Source organism: Procambarus clarkii, unplaced genomic scaffold, assembly GCF_040958095.1.
Source record: "Procambarus clarkii isolate CNS0578487 unplaced genomic scaffold, FALCON_Pclarkii_2.0 HiC_scaffold_105, whole genome shotgun sequence".
NCBI lineage: Eukaryota > Metazoa > Arthropoda > Malacostraca > Decapoda > Cambaridae > Procambarus > Procambarus clarkii.
The window spans coordinates 2,376,339-2,403,153 of record NW_027189138.1 but is presented as its reverse complement, the minus strand read 5'-3'; the positions used below and the strand labels follow the sequence as shown (position 1 = coordinate 2,403,153).

The 26,815-nt window shown below is 29.7% G+C and overlaps 1 long non-coding RNA gene across 1 annotated transcript; it reads left to right on the top strand.

The window, feature by feature from the left end:
• The first annotated feature begins 3,571 nt into the window (after positions 1–3,571).
• On the top strand, positions 3,572–4,890 carry LOC138360282 (uncharacterized). Its single transcript, XR_011226265.1, has 3 exons — positions 3,572–4,160; positions 4,303–4,431; positions 4,812–4,890. It is a non-coding gene; the product is annotated as an uncharacterized lncRNA (long non-coding RNA).
• The last annotated feature ends 21,925 nt before the right edge of the window (positions 4,891–26,815 follow it).

The window sequence follows — 26,815 nt, the reverse complement described above, 5'->3', positions numbered from 1 at the left end:
TACTATTTCATGTAGTATCACGATATGTGATTTGGCCTTCATATCTCAGATTTTCGCAGAATATTGCATTTTAAGCAAGTTTTCTTGCATTTTGTTTCGTACTAAAAATCATCGAATTCAGTAATATTTTGACGTTTATCATTCGATGATATTTTGTGTAAATCACATAAAGGAAAAGGGGATGATAAAGGTCAAAATATTGCTAAATTCGATGATTAATATCATTAATATACGATAAAAATTATGCAAACACATAATTGACCAGAAAATAACCTTAAATACTTGATTTTCAATCATCTATTTGTTTCTCGTTAAAATACTGAGTAAGATATTGAAAAGGGGAGAAGTTCTGTTTTTTTGCATATATCGACGTTTCAGCCGGATTAGAGCGGTTTTACGTGTACATCTTCCATCGGTAATATAAACCGAAAATCAGGAACATTTTAGTTAATTTTAATGAAAAGACATTGATTTTTGTCATATGTATTGAAGCAACATATTTATACGTCTTTTCTAGTGTCTAAAAAATACGAAACGTCGCTCTATGATTCGAAGTTAAAATCCTCAAATTTGGTATAATAATGACTTTTTTCACGTTTTTCATGTAGTTTGATATTACGTAAATATATTCATTTTTACCAATATTTCGATACTATTTCATGTAGTATCACGATTTGTGATTTGGCCTCCAAATCTCAGATTTTCGCTTAATATTGCATTTTAAGCAAGTTTTCTTGCATTTTGTTTCGTACTAAAAATCATCGAATTCAGCAATATTTTGACGTTCATCATCCCCTTTTCCTTTATGTGATATAAACAAAATATCATCGAATTAGGCAATATTTTGCTGTTTTTCCACGTTTTTGAGATTTTTCAGTTTATTGCTATTAATTCATTAAATATACGATAAAAATGATGCAAACACATAATTGATGAGAATTTGACCTTAAACACTTCATTTTCAATCAACTATTTGTTTCTCGTTAAATATACTGAGTAAGATATTGGAAAGGGGAGAAGTTCTGTTTTTATTGCATATATCGACGTTTCAGCCGGATTAGAGCGGTTTTACGTGTACATCTTCCATCGGTAATATAAACGGAAAATCAGGAACATTTTAGTTAATTCTAATGAAAACACATTGATTTTTATCATTTGTATTTGAAACAACATTGTCATATGTCTTTTCCTGGATCTAAATAATCCGAACCTCGCTCTATGATTTGAAGTTAAAATCCTCAAATATGGTAATATAGGGACTTTTTTCACGTTATTCATGTAGTGTGATTTTACGTATATATATTCGTTTTACCAATATTTCGATACCACTTCATGTTTTCTCACGATATGTGATTTGGCCTTCAAATCTCAGAATTTAGCAAATTTTGCATTTTTAAGCAAGTTTTCTTGCATTTTGTTTTGTACTAAAAATCATCGAATTTAGCAATATTTTGACCTTTATCATCTCCTTTTCCTTTATGTGATTTAAACAAAATATCATCGAATTAGGCAATATTTTGCCGTTTTTCCACGTTTTTGTGGATTTTCAGTTTATTGTTATTATTTCATTAAATATACGAGAAAAATTATGGAAACACATAATTGATCAGAAAATAACCTTAAATACTTCATTTTAATCATCTATTTGTTTCTCGGTAAAATACTGAGTAAGATATTGAAAAGGGAAGAAGTTCTGATTTTATTGCATATATCGACGTTTCAGCCGGAGTAGAACGGTTTTACGTGTACATCTTCCATCGGAAATATAACCGAAAATCAGAAACATTTTAGTTAATTTTAATGAAAACACATTGATTTTTATCATTTGTATTGGAAGCAACATCTTTATACGTCTTTTCTAGGGTCTAAAAAATACGAAACGTCGCTCTGTGATTCGAAGTTAAAATCCTCAAATTTGGTATAATAATGACTTTTTCACGTTTTTCATGTAGTTTGATATTACGTAAATATATTCATTTTTACCAATATTTCGATACTATTTCTGTAGTATCACGATATGTGATTCGGCCTTCAAATCTCAGATTTTCTCATAATATTGCATTTTAAGCAAGTTTTCTTGCATTTTGTTTCGTACTAAAATCATCGAATTCAGCAATATTTTGACGTTGATCATCTCCTTTTCCTTTATGTGATTTAAACAAAATATCATCGAATTAAGCAATATTTTGCCGTTTTTCCACGTTTTTGTGAATTTCCAGTTTATTGTTATTATTTCATTAAATATACGAGAAAAATTTTGGAAACACATAATTGATCAGAAAATAACCTTAAATACTTCATTTTCAATCATCTATTTGTTTCTTGTTAAAATACTGAGTAAGATATTGAAAAGGGGAGAAGTTCTGTTTTTATTGCATATATCGACGTTTCAGCCGGATTAGAACGGTTTTACGTGTACATCTTCCATCGGTAATATAAACCGGAAATCAGGAACATTTTAGTTAATTTTAATGAAAACACATTTATTTTTATCATTTGTATTGGAAGCAACATCTTTATACGTCTTTTTTGGGTCTAAAAAATACGAAACGTCGCTTTATGATTCGAAGTTAAAATCCTCAAATTTGGTATAATAATGACTTTTTCACGTTTTTCATGTAGTTTGATATTACGTATATATATTCATTTTTACCAATATTTCGATACTATATCATGTAGTATCACGATATGTGATTTGGCCTTCAAATCTCAGATTTTCGCAAAATATTGCATTTTAAGCAAGTTTTCTTGCATTTTGTTTCGTACTAAAAATCATCGAATTCAGTAATATTTTGACGTTTATCATTCGATGATATTTTGTGTAAATCATATAAAGGAAAAGGGGATGATAAAGGTCAAAATATTGCTAAATTCGATGATTAATTCATTATATATACGATAAAAATTATGCAAACACATAATTGATCAGAAAATAACCTTAAATACTTCATTTTCAATCATCTATTTGTTTCTCGTTAAAATACTGAGAAAGATATTGAAAAGGGGAGAAGTTCTGTTTTTATTGCATATATCGACGTTTCAGCCGGATTAGAACGGTTTTACGTGTACATCTTCCATCGGTAATATAAACCGAAAATCAGGAACATTTTAGTTAATTTTAATGAAAAGACATTGATTTTTGTCATTTGTATTGGAAGCAACATCTTTATACGTCTTTTCTAGGGTCTAAAAAATACGAAACGTCGCTTTATGATTCGAAGTTAAAATCCTCAAATTTGGTATAATAATGACTTTTTTCACGTTTTTCACGTGGTTTGATATTACGTAAATATATTCATTTTTATCAATATTTCGATACTATTTCATGTAGTATCACGATATGTGATTTGGCCTTCATATCTCAGATTTTCGCAGAATATTGCATTTTAAGGTGGCGTTATAATTGTTTGGCCGAAAAAATTCGGCCAAACACGAAAAATTTATAAAAATACTACAACGTTCTGGCAACACCGTGGTGCAAACCGTTTAATGTTATGATAATAAATAACGTAATTAGAGCAAATTTTCCAGCCGCAATTGCCCGAAATCTGGTCCTCGCGGCTTGGGTGCGCCGTAGGGTGATGCGTCATACGTTGTAAGCGTCTAGTATTTCGCAATAGAGTGGAGAATATCTTGTTATGCATATACAAATTATAAACACACTCGCTGGCAACTGTCTTCTGTGAGAGGGAGGGGCTATAATCCGATTACTCTGGCTTAGTCACCCTCTCAGTGTCTGTGCCGGCGGTCGCATGCCTGACGCGCTCGCACAGATCGTATTTTCTTGCATATACTGCACAATGGATATAGTATCGGACAAGAAGAAAGCTCTAAAGGCAAGAGCTCTACGCGTTAGCCAAGTAAAGAAGGAGCGTAAAGCCACACTGAGGCAAAACAAGAGTTCCCTTGAGTGAAGAGAGAGGGCAGCCTCCCGCCCCCACAACACACTACCTCGCCTCACACCCAGGCACCCACACCTCCTGTGGCACCTGCCACACCTCTGTGGCACCTGCCACACCTCCTGCTGCACCTGCCACACCACCTGCGGCACCTGCCACACCACCTGCGGCACCTGCCACTCAAGATCTTAGACCTGCAACTCAAGACGTTCTCCCTCTTGATGTTGCAAGATGTTGCATATTTCAGACCAATTATATTAGGTTAGTATGTATTATGTTTTATATCTTGATACTATATCATAAATAATTGTAAATATAAAGCTGCTGTCTTTTTTTTTATTTTTTTTTATTTTTTTTTTTTTATTTTTTTTTTTTAATAATTTTTTTTTTTTTTTTTTATCAGGCGATCTTCATGGAACTTACACACCTTACTGAAGGAATGCCAATCTACAAGGGTGGTAATTTTGATTGAAATTGGTAGTTCATCAACCTCAGCCAAAGGTGGCTGAACTTTGACCTTCATTTTTTACAGGTAACTAATTTGCAACTATATGGTTGAATAACTTTTTTATTTATTATTCAATTTACATGGAACTTGCACATTATATGTAGAGTCTGTGCCTCTAAAAACTCAAGTTATATATTTCCCCTAAGATCATTTATTGATTTTATATATATTTATAAACATCATTTTGTTGCATAATTTTTTGGGTGAATTTTGAAAATTTGTATTATTGCACTAAATAGGTTTGGGATAATAATGCCACTAGACAACCTTTATTATATAGTATTGTGATAGCTGAGTATCATAGAAATAATATCAGTTGATATTTGTATTTGTTATATCAACTTTAAAACATGTAAAAAAATGGTTAAAAAAAGTTTTTTTTTTTTTTCTCCCTCTCTATTTAGGCAGCGATGCTGAAACTTGGACCACTTGCAGCCCTCTTCCCGTGTAACACGTCAATAAATTTTCACTGCACTAGAACAACTTTCATGAACCCTAACTATCGCCCCCTTAAGCAAGTTTTCTTGCATTTTGTTTCGTACTAAAAATCATCGAATTCAGTAATATTTTGACGTTTATCATTCGATGATATTTAGTGTAAATCACATAAAGGAAAAGGGGATGATAAAGGTCAAAATATTGCTAAATTCGATGATTAATTCATTATATATACGATAAAAATTATGCAAACACATAATTGATCAGAAAATAACCTTAAATACTTCATTTTCAATCATCTATTTTTTTCTCGTTAAAATACTGCGTAAGATATTGAAAGGGGAGAAGTTCTGTTTTTATTGCATATATCGACGTTTCAGCCGGAGTAGAACGGTTTTACGTGTACATTTTCCATCGGCAATATAAACCGAAAATCAGGAACATTTTAGTTAATTTTAATGAAAACACATTGATTTTTGTCATTTGTATTGGAAGCAACATCTTTATACGTCTTTTCTAGGGTCTAAAAAATACGAAACGTTGCTTTATGATTCGAAGTTAAAATCTTCAAATTTGGTATAATAATGACTTTTTTCACGTTTTTCATGTAGTTTGATATTACGTAAATATATTCATTTTTACCAATATTTCGATACTATTTCATGTTGTATCACGATATGTGATTTGGCCCTCAAATCTCAGATTTTCGCATAATATTGCATTTTAGGCAAGTTTTCTTGCATTTTCTTTCGTACTAAAAATCATCGAATTCAGCAATATTTTGACGTTTATCATCCCTTTTCCTTTATGTGATATAAACGAAATATCATCGAATTAGGCAATATTTTGCTGTTTTTCCACGTTTTTGTGAATTTTCAGTTTATTGCTATTAATTCATTAAATATACGATAAAAATGATGCAAACACATAATTGATCCGAAAATAACCTTAAATACTTCATTTTCAATCAACTATTTGTTTCTCGGTAAAATACTGAGTAAGATATTTAAAAGGGGAGAATTTCTGTTTTTATTGCATATATCGACGTTTCAGCCGGAGTAGAACGGTTTTACGTGTACATCTTCCATCGGTAATATAAACCGAAAATCAGGAACATTTTAGTTAATTTTAATGAAAAGACATTGATTTTTGTCATTTGTATTGGAAGCAACATCTTTATACGCCTTTTCTAGGGTCTAAAAAATACGAAACGTCGCTTTATGATTCGAAGTTAAAATCCTCAAATTTGGTATAATAATGACTTTTTTCACGTTTTTCATGTAGTTTGATATTACGTAAATATATTCATTTTTACCAATATTTCGATACTATTTCATGTAGTATCACGATATGTGATTTGGCCTTCAAATCTTAGATTTTCGCATAATATTGCATTTTAGGCAAGTTTTCTTGCATTTTGTTTCGTACTAAAAATCATCGAATTCAGCAATATTTTGACGTTTATCATCCCCTTTTCCTTTATGTGATATAAACGAAATATCATCGAATTAGGCAATATTTTGCTGTTTTTCCACGTTTTTGTGAATTTTCAGTTTATTACTATTAATTCATTAAATATACGATAAAAATGATGCAAACACATAATTGATCAGAAAATAACCTTAAATACTTCATTTTCAATCAACTATTTGTTTCTCGGTAAAATACTGAGTAAGATATTGGAAAGGGGAGAATTTCTGTTTTTATTGCATATATCGACGTTTCAGACGGAGTAGAACGGTTTTACGTGTACATCTTCCATCGGTAATATAAACCGAAAATCAGGAACATTTTAGTTAATTTTAATGAAAAGACATTGATTTTTGTCATTTGTATTGGAAGCAACATCTTTATACGTCTTTTCTAGGGTCTAAAAAATTCGAAACGTCGCTTTATGATTCGAAGTTAAAATCCTCAAATTTGGTATAATAATGACTTTTTACACGTTTTTCATGTAGTTTGATATTACGTAAATATATTCATTTTTACCAATATTTCGATACTATTTCATGTAGTATCACGATATGTGATTTGGCCTTCAAATCTCAGATTTTCGCAAAATATTGCATTTTAAGCAAGTTTTCTTGCATTTTGTTTCGTACTAAAAATCATCGAATTCAGTAATATTTTGACGTTTATCATTCGATGATATTTTGTGTAAATCACATAAAGGAAAAGGGGATGATAAAGGTCAAAATATTGCTAAATTCGATGATTAATTCATTATATATACGATAAAAATTATGCAAACACATAATTGATCAGAAAATAACCTTAAATACTTCATTTTCAATCATCTATTTGTTTCTCGTTAAAATACTGCGTAAGATATTGAAAAGGGGAGAAGTTCTGTTTTTATTGCATATATCGACGTTTCAGCCGGAGTAGAACGGTTTTACGTGTACATCTTCCATCGGTAATATAAACCGAAAATCAGGAACATTTTAGTTAATTTTAATGAAAACACATTGATTTTTGTCATGTGTATTGGAAGCAACATCTTTATACGTCTTTTCTAGGGTCTAAAAAATACGAAACGTTGCTTTATGATTCGAAGTTAAAATCCTCAAATTTGGTATAATAATGACTTTTTTCACGTTTTTCATGTAGTTTGATATTACGTAAATATAATCATTTTTACCAATATTTCGATACTATTTCCTGTAGTATCACGATATGTGATTTGGCCTTCAAATCTTAGATTTTCGCATAATATTGCATTTTAGGCAAGTTTTCTTGCATTTTGTTTCGTACTAAAAATCATCGAATTCAGCAATATTTTGACGTTTATCATCTCCTTTTCCTTTATGTGATTTAAACAAAATATCATCGAATTAAGCAATATTTTGCCGTTTTTCCACGTTTTTGTGAATTTCCAGTTTATTGTTATTATTTCATTAAATATACGATAAAAATGATGCAAACACATAATTGATCAGAAAATAACCTTAAATACTTCATTTTCAATCAACTATTTGTTTCTCGGTAAAATACTGAGTAAGATATTGGAAAGGGGAGAATTTCTGTTTTTATTGCATATATCGACGTTTCAGACGGAGTAGAACGGTTTTACGTGTACATCTTCCATCGGTAATATAAACCGGAAATCAGGAACATTTTAGTTAATTTTAATGAAAAGACATTGATTTTGTCATTTGTATTGGAAGCAACATCTTTATACGTCTTTTCTAGGGTCTAAAAAATTCGAAACGTCGCTTTATGATTCGAAGTTAAAATCCTCAAATTTGGTATAATAATGACTTTTTCACGTTTTTCATGTAGTTTGATATTACGTAATATATTCATTTTTACCAATATTTCGATACTATATCATGTAGTATCACGATATGTGATTTGGCCTTCAAATCTCAGATTTTCGCAAATATTGCATTTTAAGCAAGTTTTCTTGCATTTTGTTTCGTACTAAAAATCATCGAATTCAGTAATATTTTGACGTTTATCATTCGATGATATTTTGTGTAAATCACATAAAGGAAAAGGGGATGATAAAGGTCAAAATATTGCTAAATTCGATGATTAATTCATTATATATACGATAAAAATTATGCAAACACATAATTGATCAGAAAATAACCTTAAATACTTCATTTTCAATCATCTATTTGTTTCTCGTTAAAATACTGCGTAAGATATTGAAAAGGGGAGAAGTTCTGTTTTTATTGCATATATCGACGTTTCAGCCGGAGTAGAACGGTTTTACGTGTACATCTTCCATCGGTAATATAAACCGAAAATCAGGAACATTTTAGTTAATTTTAATGAAAACACATTGATTTTTGTCATGTGTATTGGAAGCAACATCTTTATACGTCTTTTCTAGGGTCTAAAAAATACGAAACGTTGCTTTATGATTCGAAGTTAAAATCCTCAAATTTGGTATAATAATGACTTTTTTCACGTTTTTCATGTAGTTTGATATTACGTAAATATAATCATTTTTACCAATATTTCGATACTATTTCATGTAGTATCACGATATGTGATTTGGCCTTCAAATCTTAGATTTTCGCATAATATTGCATTTTAGGCAAGTTTTCTTGCATTTTGTTTCGTACTAAAAATCATCGAATTCAGCAATATTTTGACGTTTATCATCTCCTTTTCCTTTATGTGATTTAAACAAAATATCATCGAATTAAGCAATATTTTGCCGTTTTTCCACGTTTTTGTGAATTTCCAGTTTATTGTTATTATTTCATTAAATATACGATAAAAATGATGCAAACACATAATTGATCAGAAAATAACCTTAAATACTTCATTTTCAATCAACTATTTGTTTCTCGGTAAAATACTGAGTAAGATATTGGAAAGGGGAGAAGTTCTGTTTTTATTGCATATATCGACGTTTCAGCCGGATTAGAACGGTTTTACGTGTACATCTTCCATCGGTAATATAAACCGGAAATCAGGAACATTTTAGTTAATTTTAATGAAAACACATTGATTTTTACCATTTGTATTGGAAGCAACATCTTTATACGTCTTTTTTGGGTCTAAAAAATACGAAACGTCGCTTTATGATTCGAAGTTAAAATCCTCAAATTTGGTATAATAATGACTTTTTCACGTTTTTCATGTAGTTTGATATTACGTATATATATTCATTTTTACCAATATTTCGATACTATATCATGTAGTATCACGATATGTGATTTGGCCTTCAAATCTCAGATTTTCGCAAAATATTGCATTTTAAGCAAGTTTTCTTGCATTTTGTTTCGTACTAAAAATCATCGAATTCAGTAATATTTTGACGTTTATCATTCGATGATATTTTGTGTAAATCACATAAAGGAAAAGGGGATGATAAAGGTCAAAATATTGCTAAATTCGATGATTAATTCATTATATATACGATAAAAATGATGCAAACACATAATTGATGAGAATAACCTTAAATACTTCATTTTCAATCACTATTTGTTTCTCGTTAAAATACTGAGTAAGATATTGGAAAGGGGAGAAGTTCTGTTTTTATTGCATATATCGACGTTTCAGCCGGAGTAGACGGTTTTACGTGTACATCTTCCATCGGTAATATAAACGAAAATCAGGAACATTTTAGTTAATTTAATGAAAACACATTGATTTTTGTCATTTGTATTGGAACAACATCTTTATATGTCTTTTCTGGTCTAAAAATCCGAAACTCGCTTATGATTCGAAGTTAAAATCCTCAAATTGGTAATATGACTTTTTTCACGTTTTCATGTAGTGATTTACGTATAATATTCGTTTTACCAATATTTCGATACTATTTCATGTTATCACGATATGTGATTTGGCCTTCAAATCTCAGATTTAGCAAATTTGCATTTTAGCAAGTTTTCTTGCATTTTGTTTTCGTACTAAAAATCATCGAATTAGCAATATTTTGACGTTTATCATCTCCTTTTCCTTTATGTGATTTAAACAAAATATCATCGAATTAGCAATATTTTGCCGTTTTTCCACGTTTTTGTGAATTTCAGTTTATTGTTATTATTTCATTAAATATACGAAAAATATGCAAACACATAATTGATCAGAAAATAACCTTAAATACTTCATTTTCAATCACTATTTGTTTCTCGGTAAAATACTGAGTAAGATATTGAAAGGGAGAAGTTCTGTTTTTATTGCATATATCGACGTTTCAGCCGAGTAGAACGGTTTTACGTGTACATCTTCCATCGGTAATATAAACCGAAATCAGAACATTTTAGTTAATTTTAATGAAAACACATTGATTTTTATCATTTGTATTGGAAGCAACATCTTTATACGTCTTTTTGGGTCTAAAAAATACGAAACGTCGCTATGATTCGAAGTTAAAATCCTCAAATTTGGTATAATAATGACTTTTTCACGTTTTTCATGTAGTTTGATATTACGTAATATATTCATTTTTACCAATATTCGATACTATTCATGTAGTATCACGATATGTGATTTGGCCTTCAAATCTCAGATTTTCGCAAATATTGTTTTAAGCAAGTTTTCTTGCATTTTGTTTCGTACAAAATCATCGAATTCAGTAATATTTTGACGTTTATCATTCGATGATATTTTGTGTAAATCACATAAAGGAAAAGGGGATGATAAAGGTCAAAATATTGCTAAATTCGATGATTAATTCATTATATATACGATAAAAATTATGCAAACACATAATTGATCAGAAAATAACCTTAAATACTTCATTTTCAATCATCTATTTGTTTCTCGTTAAAATACTGCGTAAGATATTGAAAGGGGAGAAGTTCTGTTTTTATTGCATATATCGACGTTTCAGCCGGAGTAGAACGGTTTTACGTGTACATCTTCCATCGGTAATATAAACCGAAAATCAGGAACATTTTAGTTAATTTTAATGAAAAGACATTGATTTTTGTCATTTGTATTGGAAGCAACATCTTTATACGTTTTCTAGGGTCTAAAAAATACGAAACGTCGCTTTATGATTCGAAGTTAAAATCCTCAAATTTGGTATAATAATGACTTTTTTCACGTTTTTCATGTAGTTTGATATTACGTAAATAATTCATTTTTACCAATATTTCGATACTATTTCATGTAGTATCACGATATGTGATTTGGCCTTCAAATCTCAGATTTTCTCATAATATTGCATTTTAAGCAAGTTTTCTTGCATTTTGTTTCGTACTAAAAATCATCGAATTCAGCAATATTTTGACGTTATCATCTCCTTTTCCTTTATGTGATTTAAACAAAATATCATCGAATTAAGCAATATTTTGCCGTTTTTCCACGTTTTTGTGAATTTCCAGTTTATTGTTATTATTTCATTAAATATACGAGAAAAATGAAACACATAATTGATCAGAAAATAACCTTAAATACTTCATTTTCAATCAACTATTTGTTTCTGTAAAATACTGAGTAAGATATTGGAAAGGGGAGAAGTTCTGTTTTTATTGCATATATCGACGTTTCAGCCGGATTAGAACGGTTTTACGTGTACATCTTCCATCGGTAATATAAACCGGAAATCAGGAACATTTTAGTTAATTTTAATGAAAACACATTGATTTTTACCATTTGTATTGGAAGCAACATCTTTATACGTCTTTTTTGGGTCTAAAAAATACGAAACGTCGCTTTATGATTCGAAGTTAAAATCCTCAAATTTGGTATAATAATGACTTTTTCACGTTTTTCATGTAGTTTGATATTACGTATATATATTCATTTTTACCAATATTTCGATACTATATCATGTAGTATCACGATATGTGATTTGGCCTTCAAATCTCAGATTTTCGCAAAATATTGCATTTTAAGCAAGTTTTCTTGCATTTTGTTTCGTACTAAAAATCATCGAATTCAGTAATATTTTGACGTTTATCATTCGATGATATTTTGTGTAAATCACATAAAGGAAAAGGGGATGATAAAGGTCAAAATATTGCTAAATTCGATGATTAATTCATTATATATACGATAAAAATTATGCAAACACATAATTGATCAGAAAATAACCTTAAATACTTCATTTTCAATCATCTATTTGTTTCTCGTTAAAATACTGCGTAAGATATTGAAAAGGGGAGAAGTTCTGTTTTTTTGCATATATCGACGTTTCAGCCGGAGTAGAACGGTTTTACGTGTACATTCCATCGGTAATATAAACCGAAAATCAGGAACATTTTAGTTAATTTTAATGAAAAGACATTGATTTTTGTCATTTGTATTGGAAGCAACATCTTTATACGTCTTTTCTAGGGTCTAAAAAATACGAAACGTTGCTTTATGATTCGAAGTTAAAATCCTCAAATTTGGTATAATAATGATTTTTTCACGTTTTTCATGTAGTTTGATATTACGTAAATATTCATTTTTACCAATATTTCGATACTATTTCATGTAGTATCACGATATGATTTGGCCTTCAATCTTAGATTTTCGCATAATATTGCATTTTAGGCAAGTTTTCTTGCATTTTGTTTCGTACTAAAAATCATCGAATTCAGCAATATTTTGACGTTTATCATCCTTTTTGTGTAAATCACATAAAAAAATGATAAGCAATATTTTGCTAAATTTCGATTGTTATTATTCATTAAATATACGATAAAAATGATGCAAACACATAATTGATCAGAAAATAACCTTAAATACTTCATTTTCAATCAACTATTTGTTTCTCGTAAAATACTGAGTAAGATATTGGAAAGGGGAGAAGTTCTGTTTTTTGCATATATCGACGTTTCAGCCGGATTAGAACGGTTTTACGTGTACATCTTCCATCGGTAATATAAACCGGAAATCAGGAACATTTTAGTTAATTTTAATGAAAACACATTGATTTTTCATTTGTATTGGAAGCAATATTTATACGTCTTTTTGGGTCTAAAAAATACGAAACGTCGCTTTATGATTCGAAGTTAAAATCCTCAAATTTGGTATAATAATGACTTTTTCACGTTTTTCATGTAGTTTGATATTACGTATATATATTCATTTTTACCAATATTTCGATACTATCATGTAGTATCACGATATGTGATTTGGCCTTCAAATCTCAGATTTTCGCAAAATATTGCATTTTAAGCAAGTTTTCTTGCATTTTGTTTCGTACTAAAAATCATCGAATTCAGTAATATTTTGACGTTATCATTCATATTTTGTGTATAAAAAAATATCATCGAAAGGCAATATTGCTCATGAATTCGATGATTAATTCATTAATATACGATAAAAATGATGCAAACACATAATTGATGAGAATTTGACCTTAAACACTTCATTTTCAATCAACTATTTGTTTCTCGTTAAAATACTGAGTAAGATATTGGAAAGGGGAGAAGTTCTGTTTTTATTGCATATATCGACGTTTCAGCCGGATTAGAGCGGTTTTACGTGTACATCTTCCATCGGTAATATAAACGGAAAATCAGGAACATTTTAGTTAATTCTAATGAAAACACATTGATTTTTATCATTTGTATTTGAAACAACATTGTCATATGTCTTTTCCTGGATCTAAATAATCCGAAACCTCGCTCTATGATTTGAAGTTAAAATCCTCAAATATGGTAATATAGGGACTTTTTTCACGTTATTCATGTAGTGTGATTTTACGTATATATATTCGTTTTACCAATATTTCGATACCACTTCATGTTTTCTCACGATATGTGATTTGGCCTTCAAATCTCAGAATTTAGCAAATTTTGCATTTTTAAGCAAGTTTTCTTGCATTTTGTTTTGTACTAAAAATCATCGAATTTAGCAATATTTTGACCTTTATCATCTCCTTTTCCTTTATGTGATTTAAACAAAATATCATCGAATTAGGCAATATTTTGCCGTTTTTCCACGTTTTTGTGGATTTTCAGTTTATTGTTATTATTTCATTAAATATACGAGAAAAATTATGGAAACACATAATTGATCAGAAAATAACCTTAAATACTTCATTTTTAATCATCTATTTGTTTCTCGGTAAAATACTGAGTAAGATATTGAAAAGGGAAGAAGTTCTGATTTTATTGCATATATCGACGTTTCAGCCGGAGTAGAACGGTTTTACGTGTACATCTTCCATCGGAAATATAAACCGAAAATCAGAAACATTTTAGTTAATTTTAATGAAAACACATTGATTTTTATCATTTGTATTGGAAGCAACATTTATACGTCTTTTCTAGGGTCTAAAAAATACGAAACGTCGCTCTGTGATTCGAAGTTAAAATCCTCAAATTTGGTATAATAATGACTTTTTTCACGTTTTTCATGTAGTTTGATATTACGTAAATATATTCATTTTTACCAAATATCGATACTGTTTCATGTAGTATCACGATATGTGATTTGGCCGTCAAATCCCAGATTTTCGCTTAATATTACTTTTTAAGCAAGTTTTCTTGCATTTTGTTTCGTACTAAAATCATCGCTTTCAGTAATATTTTGACGTTTATCATTCGATGATATTTTGTGTAAATCACATAAAGGAAAAGGGGATGATAAAGTCAAAATATTGCTAAATTCGATGATTAATTCATTATATATACGATAAAAATTATGCAAACACATAATTGATCAGAAAATAACCTTAAATACTTCATTTTCAATCATCTATTTGTTTCTCGTTAAAATACTGCGTAAGATATTGAAAAGGGGAGAAGTTCTGTTTTTATTGCATATATCGACGTTTCAGCCGGAGTAGAACGGTTTTACGTGTACATCTTCCATCGGTATATAAACCGAAAATCAGGAACATTTTAGTTAATTTTAATGAAAAGACATTGATTTTTGTCATTTGTATTGGAAGCAACATCTTTATACGCCTTTTCTAGGGTCTAAAAAATACGAAACGTCGCTTTATGATTCGAAGTTAAAATCCTCAAATTTGGTATAATAATGACTTTTTTCACGTTTTTCATGTAGTTTGATATTACGTAAATATATTCATTTTTACCAATATTTCGATACTATTTCATGTAGTATCACGATATGTGATTCGGCCTTCAAATCTCAGATTTTCTCATAATATTGCATTTTAAGCAAGTTTTCTTGCATTTTGTTTCGTACTAAAAATCATCGAATTCAGCAATATTTTGACGTTGATCATCTCTTTTCCTTTATGTGATTTAAACAAAATATCATCGAATTAAGCAATATTTTGCCGTTTTCCACGTTTTTGTGAATTTCCAGTTTATTGTTATTATTTCATTAAATATACGAGAAAAATTTGGAAACACATAATTGATCAGAAAATAACCTTAAATACTTCATTTTCAATCATCTATTTGTTTCTTGTTAAAATACTGAGTAAGATATTGAAAAGGGGAGAAGTTCTGTTTTTATTGCATATATCGACGTTTCAGCCGGATTAGAACGGTTTTACGTGTACATCTTCCATCGGTAATATAAACCGGAAATCAGGAACATTTTAGTTAATTTTAATGAAAACACATTTTTTTTATCATTTGTATTGGAAGCAACATCTTTATACGTCTTTTTTGGGTCTAAAAATACGAAACGTCGCTTTATGATTCGAAGTTAAAATCCTCAAATTTGGTATAATAATGACTTTTTCACGTTTTTCATGTAGTTTGATATTACGTATATATATTCATTTTTACCAATATTTCGATACTATATCATGTAGTATCACGATATGTGATTTGGCCTTCAAATCTCAGATTTTCGCAAAATATTGCGTTTTAAGCAAGTTTTCTTGCATTTTGTTTCGTACTAAAAATCATCGAATTCAGTAATATTTTGACGTTTATCATTCGATGATATTTTGTGTAAATCATATAAAGGAAAAGGGATGATAAAGGTCAAAATATTGCTAAATTCGATGATTAATTCATTATATATACGATAAAAATTATGCAAACACATAATTGATCAGAAAATAACCTTAAATACTTCATTTTCAATCATCTATTTGTTTCTCGTTAAAATACTGAGTAAGATATTGAAAAGGGGAGAAGTTCTGTTTTTTTGCATATATCGACGTTTCAGCCGGATTAGAACGGTTTTACGTGTACATCTTCCATCGGTAATATAAACCGAAAATCAGGAACATTTTAGTTAATTTTAATGAAAAGACATTGATTTTTGTCATTTGTATTGGAAGCAACATCTTTATACGTCTTTTCTAGGGTCTAAAAAATACGAAACGTCGCTTTATGATTCGAAGTTAAAATCCTCAAATTTGGTATAATAATGACTTTTTTCACGTTTTTCACGTAGTTTGATATTACGTAAATATATTCATTTTTATCAATATTTCGATACTATTTCATGTAGTATCACGATATGTGATTTGGCCTTCATATCTCAGATTTTCGCAGAATATTGCATTTTAAGCAAGTTTTCTTGCATTTTGTTTCGTACTAAAAATCATCGAATTCAGTAATATTTTGACGTTTATCATTCGATGATATTTTGTGTAAATCACATAAAGGAAAAGGGGATGATAAAGGTCAAAATATTGCTAAATTCGATGATTAATTCATTAATATACGATAAAAATTATGCAAAACATAATTGACCAGAAAATAACCTTAAATACTTGATTTTCAATCATCTATTTGTTTCTCGTTAAAATACTGAGTAAGATATTGAAAAGGGGAGAAGTTCTTTTTTTTGCATATATCGACGTTTCAGCCGGATTAGAGCGGTTTTACGTGTACATCTTCCATCGGTAATATAAACCGAAAATCAGGAACATTTTAGTTAATTTTAATGAAAAGACATTGATTTTTGTCATATGTATTGGAAGCAACATATTTATACGTCTTTTCTAGTGTCTAAAAAATACGAAACGTCGCTCTATGATTCGAAGTTAAAATCCTCAAATTTGGTATAATAATGACTTTTTTCACGTTTTTCATGTAGTTTGATATTACGTAAATATATTCATTTTTACCAATATTTCGATACTATTTCATGTAGTATCACGATTTGTGATTTGGCCTCAAATCTCAGATTTTCGCTTAATATTGCATTTTAAGCAAGTTTTCTTGCATTTTGTTTCGTTCTAAAAATCATCGAATTCAGCAATATTTTGACGTTCATCATCCCCTTTTCCTTTATGTGATATAAACAAAATATCATCGAATTAGGCAATATTTTGCTGTTTTTCCACGTTTTGTGAATTTTTCAGTTTATTGCTATTAATTCATTAAATATACGATAAAAATGATGCAAACACATAATTGATGAGAATTTGACCTTAAACACTTCATTTTCAATCAACTATTTGTTTCTCGTTAAAATACTGAGTAAGATATTGGAAAGGGGAGAAGTTCTGTTTTTATTGCATATATCGACGTTTCAGCCGGATTAGAGCGGTTTTACGTGTACATCTTCCATCGGTAATATAAACGGAAAATCAGGAACATTTTAGTTAATTCTAATGAAAACACATTGATTTTTATCATTTGTATTTGAAACAACATTGTCATATGTCTTTTCCTGGATCTAAATAATCCGAAACCTCGCTCTATGATTTGAAGTTAAAATCCTCAAATATGGTAATATAGGGACTTTTTTCACGTTATTCATGTAGTGTGATTTTACGTATATATATTCGTTTTACCAATATTTCGATACCACTTCATGTTTTCTCACGATATGTGATTTGGCCTTCAAATCTCAGAATTTAGCAAATTTTGCATTTTTAAGCAAGTTTTCTTGCATTTTGTTTTGTACTAAAAATCATCGAATTTAGCAATATTTTGACCTTTATCATCTCCTTTTCCTTTATGTGATTTAAACAAAATATCATCGAATTAGGCAATATTTTGCCGTTTTTCCACGTTTTTGTGGATTTTCAGTTTATTGTTATTATTTCATTAAATATACGAGAAAAATTATGGAAACACATAATTGATCAGAAAATAACCTTAAATACTTCATTTTAATCATCTATTTGTTTCTCGGTAAAATACTGAGTAAGATATTGAAAAGGGAAGAAGTTCTGATTTTATTGCATATATCGACGTTTCAGCCGGAGTAGAACGGTTTTACGTGTACATCTTCCATCGGAAATATAAACCGAAAATCAGAAACATTTTAGTTAATTTTAATGAAAACACATTGATTTTTATCATTTGTATTGGAAGCAACATCTTTATACGTCTTTTCTAGGGTCTAAAAAATACGAAACGTCGCTCTGTGATTCGAAGTTAAAATCCTCAAATTTGGTATAATAATGACTTTTTTCACGTTTTTCATGTAGTTTGATATTACGTAAATATATTCATTTTTACCAATATATCGATACTGTTTCATGTAGTATCACGATATGTGATTTGGCCGTCAAATCCCAGATTTTCGCTTAATATTACTTTTTAAGCAAGTTTTCTTGCATTTTGTTTCGTACTAAAATCATCGAATTCAGCAATATTTTGACGTTGATCATCTCCTTTTCCTTTATGTGATTTAAACAAAATATCATCGAATTAAGCAATATTTTGCCGTTTTTCCACGTTTTTGTGAATTTCCAGTTTATTGTTATTATTTCATTAAATATACGAGAAAAATTTTGGAAACACATAATTGATCAGAAAATAACCTTAAATACTTCATTTTCAATCATCTATTTGTTTCTTGTTAAAATACTGAGTAAGATATTGAAAAGGGGAGAAGTTCTGTTTTTATTGCATATATCGACGTTTCAGCCGGATTAGAACGGTTTTACGTGTACATCTTCCATCGGTAATATAAACCGGAAATCAGGAACATTTTAGTTAATTTTAATGAAAACACATTTATTTTTATCATTTGTATTGGAAGCAACATCTTTATACGTCTTTTTTGGGTCTAAAAAATACGAAACGTCGCTTTATGATTCGAAGTTAAAATCCTCAAATTTGGTATAATAATGACTTTTTCACGTTTTTCATGTAGTTTGATATTACGTATATATATTCATTTTTACCAATATTTCGATACTATATCATGTAGTATCACGATATGTGATTTGGCCTTCAAATCTCAGATTTTCGCAAAATATTGCATTTTAAGCAAGTTTTCTTGCATTTTGTTTCGTACTAAAAATCATCGAATTCAGTAATATTTTGACGTTTATCATTCGATGATATTTTGTGTAAATCATATAAAGGAAAAGGGGATGATAAAGGTCAAAATATTGCTAAATTCGATGATTAATTCATTATATATACGATAAAAATTATGCAAACACATAATTGATCAGAAAATAACCTTAAATACTTCATTTTCAATCATCTATTTGTTTCTCGTTAAAATACTGAGAAAGATATTGAAAAGGGGAGAAGTTCTGTTTTTATTGCATATATCGACGTTTCAGCCGGATTAGAACGGTTTTACGTGTACATCTTCCATCGGTAATATAAACCGAAAATCAGGAACATTTTAGTTAATTTTAATGAAAAGACATTGATTTTTGTCATTTGTATTGGAAGCAACATCTTTATACGTCTTTTCTAGGGTCTAAAAAATACGAAACGTCGCTTTATGATTCGAAGTTAAAATCCTCAAATTTGGTATAATAATGACTTTTTCACGTTTTTCACGTGGTTTGATATTACGTAAATATATTCATTTTTATCAATATTTCGATACTATTTCATGTAGTATCACGATATGTGATTTGGCCTTCATATCTCAGATTTTCGCAGAATATTGCATTTTAAGGTGGCGTTATAATTGTTTGGCCGAAAAAATTCGGCCAAACACGAAAAATTTATAAAAATACTACAACGTTCTGGCAACACCGTGGTGCAAACCGTTTAATGTTATGATAATAAATAACGTAATTAGAGCAAATTTTCCAGCCGCAATTGCCCGAAATCTGGTCCTCGCGGCTTGGGTGCGCCGTAGGGTGATGCGTCATACGTTGTAAGCGTCTAGTATTTCGCAATAGAGTGGAGAATATCTTGTTATGCATATACAAATTATAAACACACTCGCTGGCAACTGTCTTCTGTGAGAGGGAGGGGCTATAATCCGATTACTCTGGCTTAGTCACCCTCTCAGTGTCTGTGCCGGCGGTCGCATGCCTGACGCGCTCGCACAGATCGTATTTTCTTGCATATACTGCACAATGGATATAGTATCGGACAAGAAGAAAGCTCTAAAGGCAAGAGCTCTACGCGTTAGCCAAGTAAAGAAGGAGCGTAAAGCCACACTGAGGCAAAACAAGAGTTCCCTTGAGTGAAGAGAGAGGGCAGCCTCCCGCCCCCACAACACACTACCTCGCCTCACACCAGGCACCCACACCTCCTGTGGCACCTGCCACACCTCTGTGGCACCTGCCACACCTCCTGCTGCACCTGCCACACCACCTGCGGCACCTGCCACACCACCTGCGGCACCTGCCACTCAAGATCTTAGACCTGCAACTCAAGACGTTCTCCCTCTTGATGTTGCAAGATGTTGCATATTTCAGACCAATTATATTAGGTTAGTATGTATTATGTTTTATATCTTGATACTATATCATAAATAATTGTAAATATAAAGCTGCTGTCTTTTTTTTTATTTTTTTTTATTTTTTTTTTTTTATTTTTTTTTTAATAATTTTTTTTTTTTTTTTTATCAGGCGATCTTCATGGAACTTACACACCTTACTGAAGGAATGCCAATCTACAAGGGTGGTAATTTTGATTGAAATTGGTAGTTCATCAACCTCAGCCAAAGGTGGCTGAACTTTGACCTTCATTTTTACAGGTAACTAATTTGCAACTATATGGTTGAATAACTTTTTTATTTATTATTCAATTTACATGGAACTTGCACATTATATGTAGAGTCTGTGCCTCTAAAAACTCAAGTTATATATTTCCCCTAAGATCATTTATTGATTTTATATATATTTATAAACATCATTTTGTTGCATAATTTTTTGGGTGAATTTTGAAAATTTGTATTATTGCACTAAATAGGTTTGGGATAATAATGCCACTAGACAACCTTTATTATATAGTATTGTGATAGCTGAGTATCATAGAAATAATATCAGTTGATATTTGTATTTGTTATATCAACTTTAAAACATGTAAAAAAATGGTTAAAAAAGTTTTTTTTTTTTTCTCCCTCTCTATTTAGGCAGCGATGCTGAAACTTGGACCACTTGCAGCCCTCTTCCCGTGTAACACGTCAATAAATTTTCACTGCACTAGAACAACTTTCATGAACCCTAACTATCGCCCCCTTAAGCAAGTTTTCTTGCATTTTGTTTCGTACTAAAAATCATCGAATTCAGTAATATTTTGACGTTTATCATTCGATGATATTAGTGTAAATCACATAAAGGAAAAGGGATGATAAAGGTCAAAATATTGCTAAATTCGATGATTAATTCATTATATATACGATAAAAATTATGCAAACACATAATTGATCAGAAAATAACCTTAAATACTTCATTTTCAATCAACTATTTGTTTCTCGGTAAAATACTGAGTAAGATATTGGAAAGGGGAGAAGTTCTGTTTTTATTGCATATATCGACGTTTCAGCCGGATTAGAACGGTTTTACGTGTACATCTTCCATCGGTAATATAAACCGGAAATCAGGAACATTTTAGTTAATTTTAATGAAAACACATTGATTTTTACCATTTGTATTGGAAGCAACATCTTTATACGTCTTTTTTGGTTCTAAAAAATACGAAACGTCGCTTTATGATTCGAAGTTAAAATCCTCAAATTTGGTATAATAATGACTTTTTCACGTTTTTCATGTAGTTTGATATTACGTATATATATTCATTTTTACCAATATTTCGATACTATATCATGTAGTATCACGATATGTGATTTGGCCTTCAAATCTCAGATTTTCGCAAAATATTGCATTTTAAGCAAGTTTTCTTGCATTTTGTTTCGTACTAAAAATCATCGAATTCAGTAATATTTTGACGTTTATCATTCGATGATATTTTGTGTAAATCACATAAAGGAAAAGGGATGATAAAGGTCAAAATATTGCTAAATTCGATGATTAATTCATTATATATACGATAAAAATTATGCAAACACATAATTGATCAGAAAATAACCTTAAATACTTCATTTTCAATCATCTATTTGTTTCTCGTTAAAATACTGCGTAAGATATTGAAAAGGGGAGAAGTTCTGTTTTTATTGCATATATCGACGTTTCAGCCGGAGTAGAACGGTTTTACGTGTACATCTTCCATCGGTAATATAAACCGAAAATCAGGAACATTTTAGTTAATTTTAATGAAAACACATTGATTTTTGTCATGTGTATTGGAAGCAACATCTTTATACGTGTTTTCTAGGGTCTAAAAAATACGAAACGTTGCTTTATGATTCGAAGTTAAAATCCTCAAATTTGGTATAATAATGACTTTTTTCACGTTTTTCATGTAGTTTGATATTACGTAAATATAATCATTTTTACCAATATTTCGATACTATTTCATGTAGTATCACGATATATGATTTGGCCTTCAAATCTTAGATTTTCGCATAATATTGCATTTTAGGCAAGTTTTCTTGCATTTTGTTTCGTACTAAAAATCATCGAATTCAGCAATATTTTGACGTTTATCATCTCCTTTTCCTTTATGTGATTTAAACAAAATATCATCGAATTAAGCAATATTTTGCCGTTTTTCCACGTTTTTGTGAATTTCCAGTTTATTGTTATTATTTCATTAAATATACGATAAAAATGATGCAAACACATAATTGATCAGAAAATAACCTTAAATACTTCATTTTCAATCAACTATTTGTTTCTCGGTAAAATACTGAGTAAGATATTGGAAAGGGGAGAAGTTCTGTTTTTATTGCATATATCGACGTTTCAGCCGGATTAGAACGGTTTTACGTGTACATCTTCCATCGGTAATATAAACCGGAAATCAGGAACATTTTAGTTAATTTTAATGAAAACACATTGATTTTTACCATTTGTATTGGAAGCAACATCTTTATACGTCATTTTTGGGTCTAAAAAATACGAAACGTCGCTTTATGATTCGAAGTTAAAATCCTCAAATTTGGTATAATAATGACTTTTTCACGTTTTTCATGTAGTTTGATATTACGTATATATATTCATTTTTACCAATATTTCGATACTATATCATGTAGTATCACGATATGTGATTTGGCCTTCAAATCTCAGATTTTCGCAAAACATTGCATTTTAAGCAAGTTTTCTTGCATTTTGTTTCGTACTAAAAAACATCGAATTCAGTAATATTTTGACGTTTATCATTCGATGATATTTTGTGTAAATCACATAAAGGAAAAGGGGATGATAAAGGTCAAAATATTGCTAAATTCGATGATTAATTCATTATATATACGATAAAAATTATGCAAACACATAATTGATCAGAAAATAACCTTAAATACTTCATTTTCAATCATCTATTTGTTTCTCGTAAAATACTGAGTAAGATATTGGAAAGGGGAGAATTTCTGTTTTTATTGCATATATCGACGTTTCAGACGGAGTAGAACGGTTTTACGTGTACATCTTCCATCGGTAATATAAACCGAAAATCAGGAACATTTTAGTTAATTTTAATGAAAAGACATTGATTTTTGTCATTTGTATTGGAAGCAACATCTTTATACGTCTTTTCTAGGGTTAAAAAATACGAAACGTCGCTTTATGATTCGAAGTTAAAATCCTCAAATTTGGTATAATAATGACTTTTTTCACGTTTTTCATGTAGTTTGATATTACGTAAATATAATCATTTTTACCAATATTTCGATACTATTTCATGTAGTATCACGATATGTGATTTGGCCTTCAAATCTTAGATTTTCGCATAATATTGCATTTTAGGCAAGTTTTCTTGCATTTTGTTTCGTACTAAAAATCATCGAATTCAGCAATATTTTGACGTTTATCATCTCCTTTTCCTTTATGTGATTTAAACAAAATATCATCGAATTAAGCAATATTTTGCCGTTTTTCCACGTTTTTGTGAATTTCCAGTTTATTGTTATTATTTCATTAAATATACGATAAAAATGATGCAAACACATAATTGATCAGAAAATAACCTTAAATACTTCATTTTCAATCAACTATTTGTTTCTCGGTAAAATACTGAGTAAGATATTGGAAAGGGGAGAAGTTCTGTTTTTATTGCATATATCGACGTTTCAGCCGGATTAGAACGGTTTTACGTGTACATCTTCCATCGGTAATATAAACCGGAAATCAGGAACATTTTAGTTAATTTTAATGAAAACACATTGATTTTTACCATTTGTATTGGAAGCAACATCTTTATACGTCTTTTTTGGGTCTAAAAAATACGAAACGTCGCTTTATGATTCGAAGTTAAAATCCTCAAATTTGGTATAATAATGACTTTTTCACGTTTTTCATGTAGTTTGATATTACGTATATATATTCATTTTTACCAATATTTCGATACTATATCATGTAGTATCACGATATGTGATTTGGCCTTCAAATCTCAGATTTTCGCAAAATATTGCATTTTAAGCAAGTTTTCTTGCATTTTGTTTCGTACTAAAAATCATCGAATTCAGTAATATTTTGACGTTTATCATTCGATGATATTTTGTGTAAATCACATAAAGGAAAAGGGGATGATAAAGGTCAAAATATTGCTAAATTCGATGATTAATTCATTATATATACGATAAAAATTATGCAAACACATAATTGATCAGAAAATAACCTTAAATACTTCATTTTCAATCATCTATTTGTTTCTCGTTAAAAACTGCGTAAGATATTGAAAAGGGGAGAAGTTCTGTTTTTATTGCATATATCGACGTTTCAGCCGGAGTAGAACGGTTTTACGTGTACATCTTCCATCGGTAATATAAACCGAAAATCAGGAACATTTTAGTTAATTTTAATGAAAAGACATTGATTTTTGTCATTTGTATTGGAAGCAACATCTTTATACGTCTTTTCTAGGGTCTAAAAAATACGAAACGTTGCTTTATGATTCGAAGTTAAAATCCTCAAATTTGGTATAATAATGACTTTTTACACGTTTTTCATGTAGTTTGATATTACGTAAATATATTCATTTTTACCAATATTTCGATACTATTTCATGTAGTATCACGATATGTGATTTGGCCTTCAAATCTTAGATTTTCGCATAATATTGCATTTTAGGCAAGTTTTCTTGCATTTTGTTTCGTACTAAAAATCATCGAATTCAGCAATATTTTGACGTTTATCATCTCCTTTTCCTTTATGTGATTTAAACAAAATATCATCGAATTAAGCAATATTTTGCCGTTTTTCCACGTTTTTGTGAATTTCCAGTTTATTGTTATTATTTCATTAAATATACGATAAAAATGATGCAAACACATAATTGATCAGAAAATAACCTTAAATACTTCATTTTCAATCAACTATTTGTTTCTCGGTAAAATACTGAGTAAGATATTGGAAAGGGGAGAAGTTCTGTTTTTATTGCATATATCGACGTTTCAGCCGGATTAGAACGGTTTTACGTGTACATCTTCCATCGGTAATATAAACCGGAAATCAGGAACATTTTAGTTAATTTTAATGAAAACACATTGATTTTTACCATTTGTATTGGAAGCAACATCTTTATACGTCTTTTTTGGTTCTAAAAAATACGAAACGTCGCTTTATGATTCGAAGTTAAAATCCTCAAATTTGGTATAATAATGACTTTTTCACGTTTTTCATGTAGTTTGATATTACGTATATATATTCATTTTTACCAATATTTCGATACTATATCATGTAGTATCACGATATGTGATTTGGCCTTCAAATCTCAGATTTTCGCAAAATATTGCATTTTAAGCAAGTTTTCTTGCATTTTGTTTCGTACTAAAAATCATCGAATTCAGTAATATTTTGACGTTTATCATTCGATGATATTTTGTGTAAATCACATAAAGGAAAAGGGGATGATAAAGGTCAAAATATTGCTAAATTCGATGATTAATTCATTATATATACGATAAAAATTATGCAAACACATAATTGATCAGAAAATAACCTTAAATACTTCATTTTCAATCATCTATTTGTTTCTCGGTAAAATACTGAGTAAGATATTGGAAAGGGGAGAATTTCTGTTTTTATTGCATATATCGACGTTTCAGACGGAGTAGAACGGTTTTACGTGTACATCTTCCATCGGTAATATAAACCGAAAATCAGGAACATTTTAGTTAATTTTAATGAAAAGACATTGATTTTTGTCATTTGTATTGGAAGCAACATCTTTATACGTCTTTTCTAGGGTTTAAAAAATACGAAACGTCGCTTTATGATTCGAAGTTAAAATCCTCAAATTTGGTATAATAATGACTTTTTACACGTTTTTCATGTAGTTTGATATTACGTAAATATATCATTTTTACCAATATTTCGATACTATTTCATGTAGTATCACGATATGTGATTTGGCCTTCAAATCTCAGATTTTCTCATAATATTGCATTTTAAGCAAGTTTTCTTGCA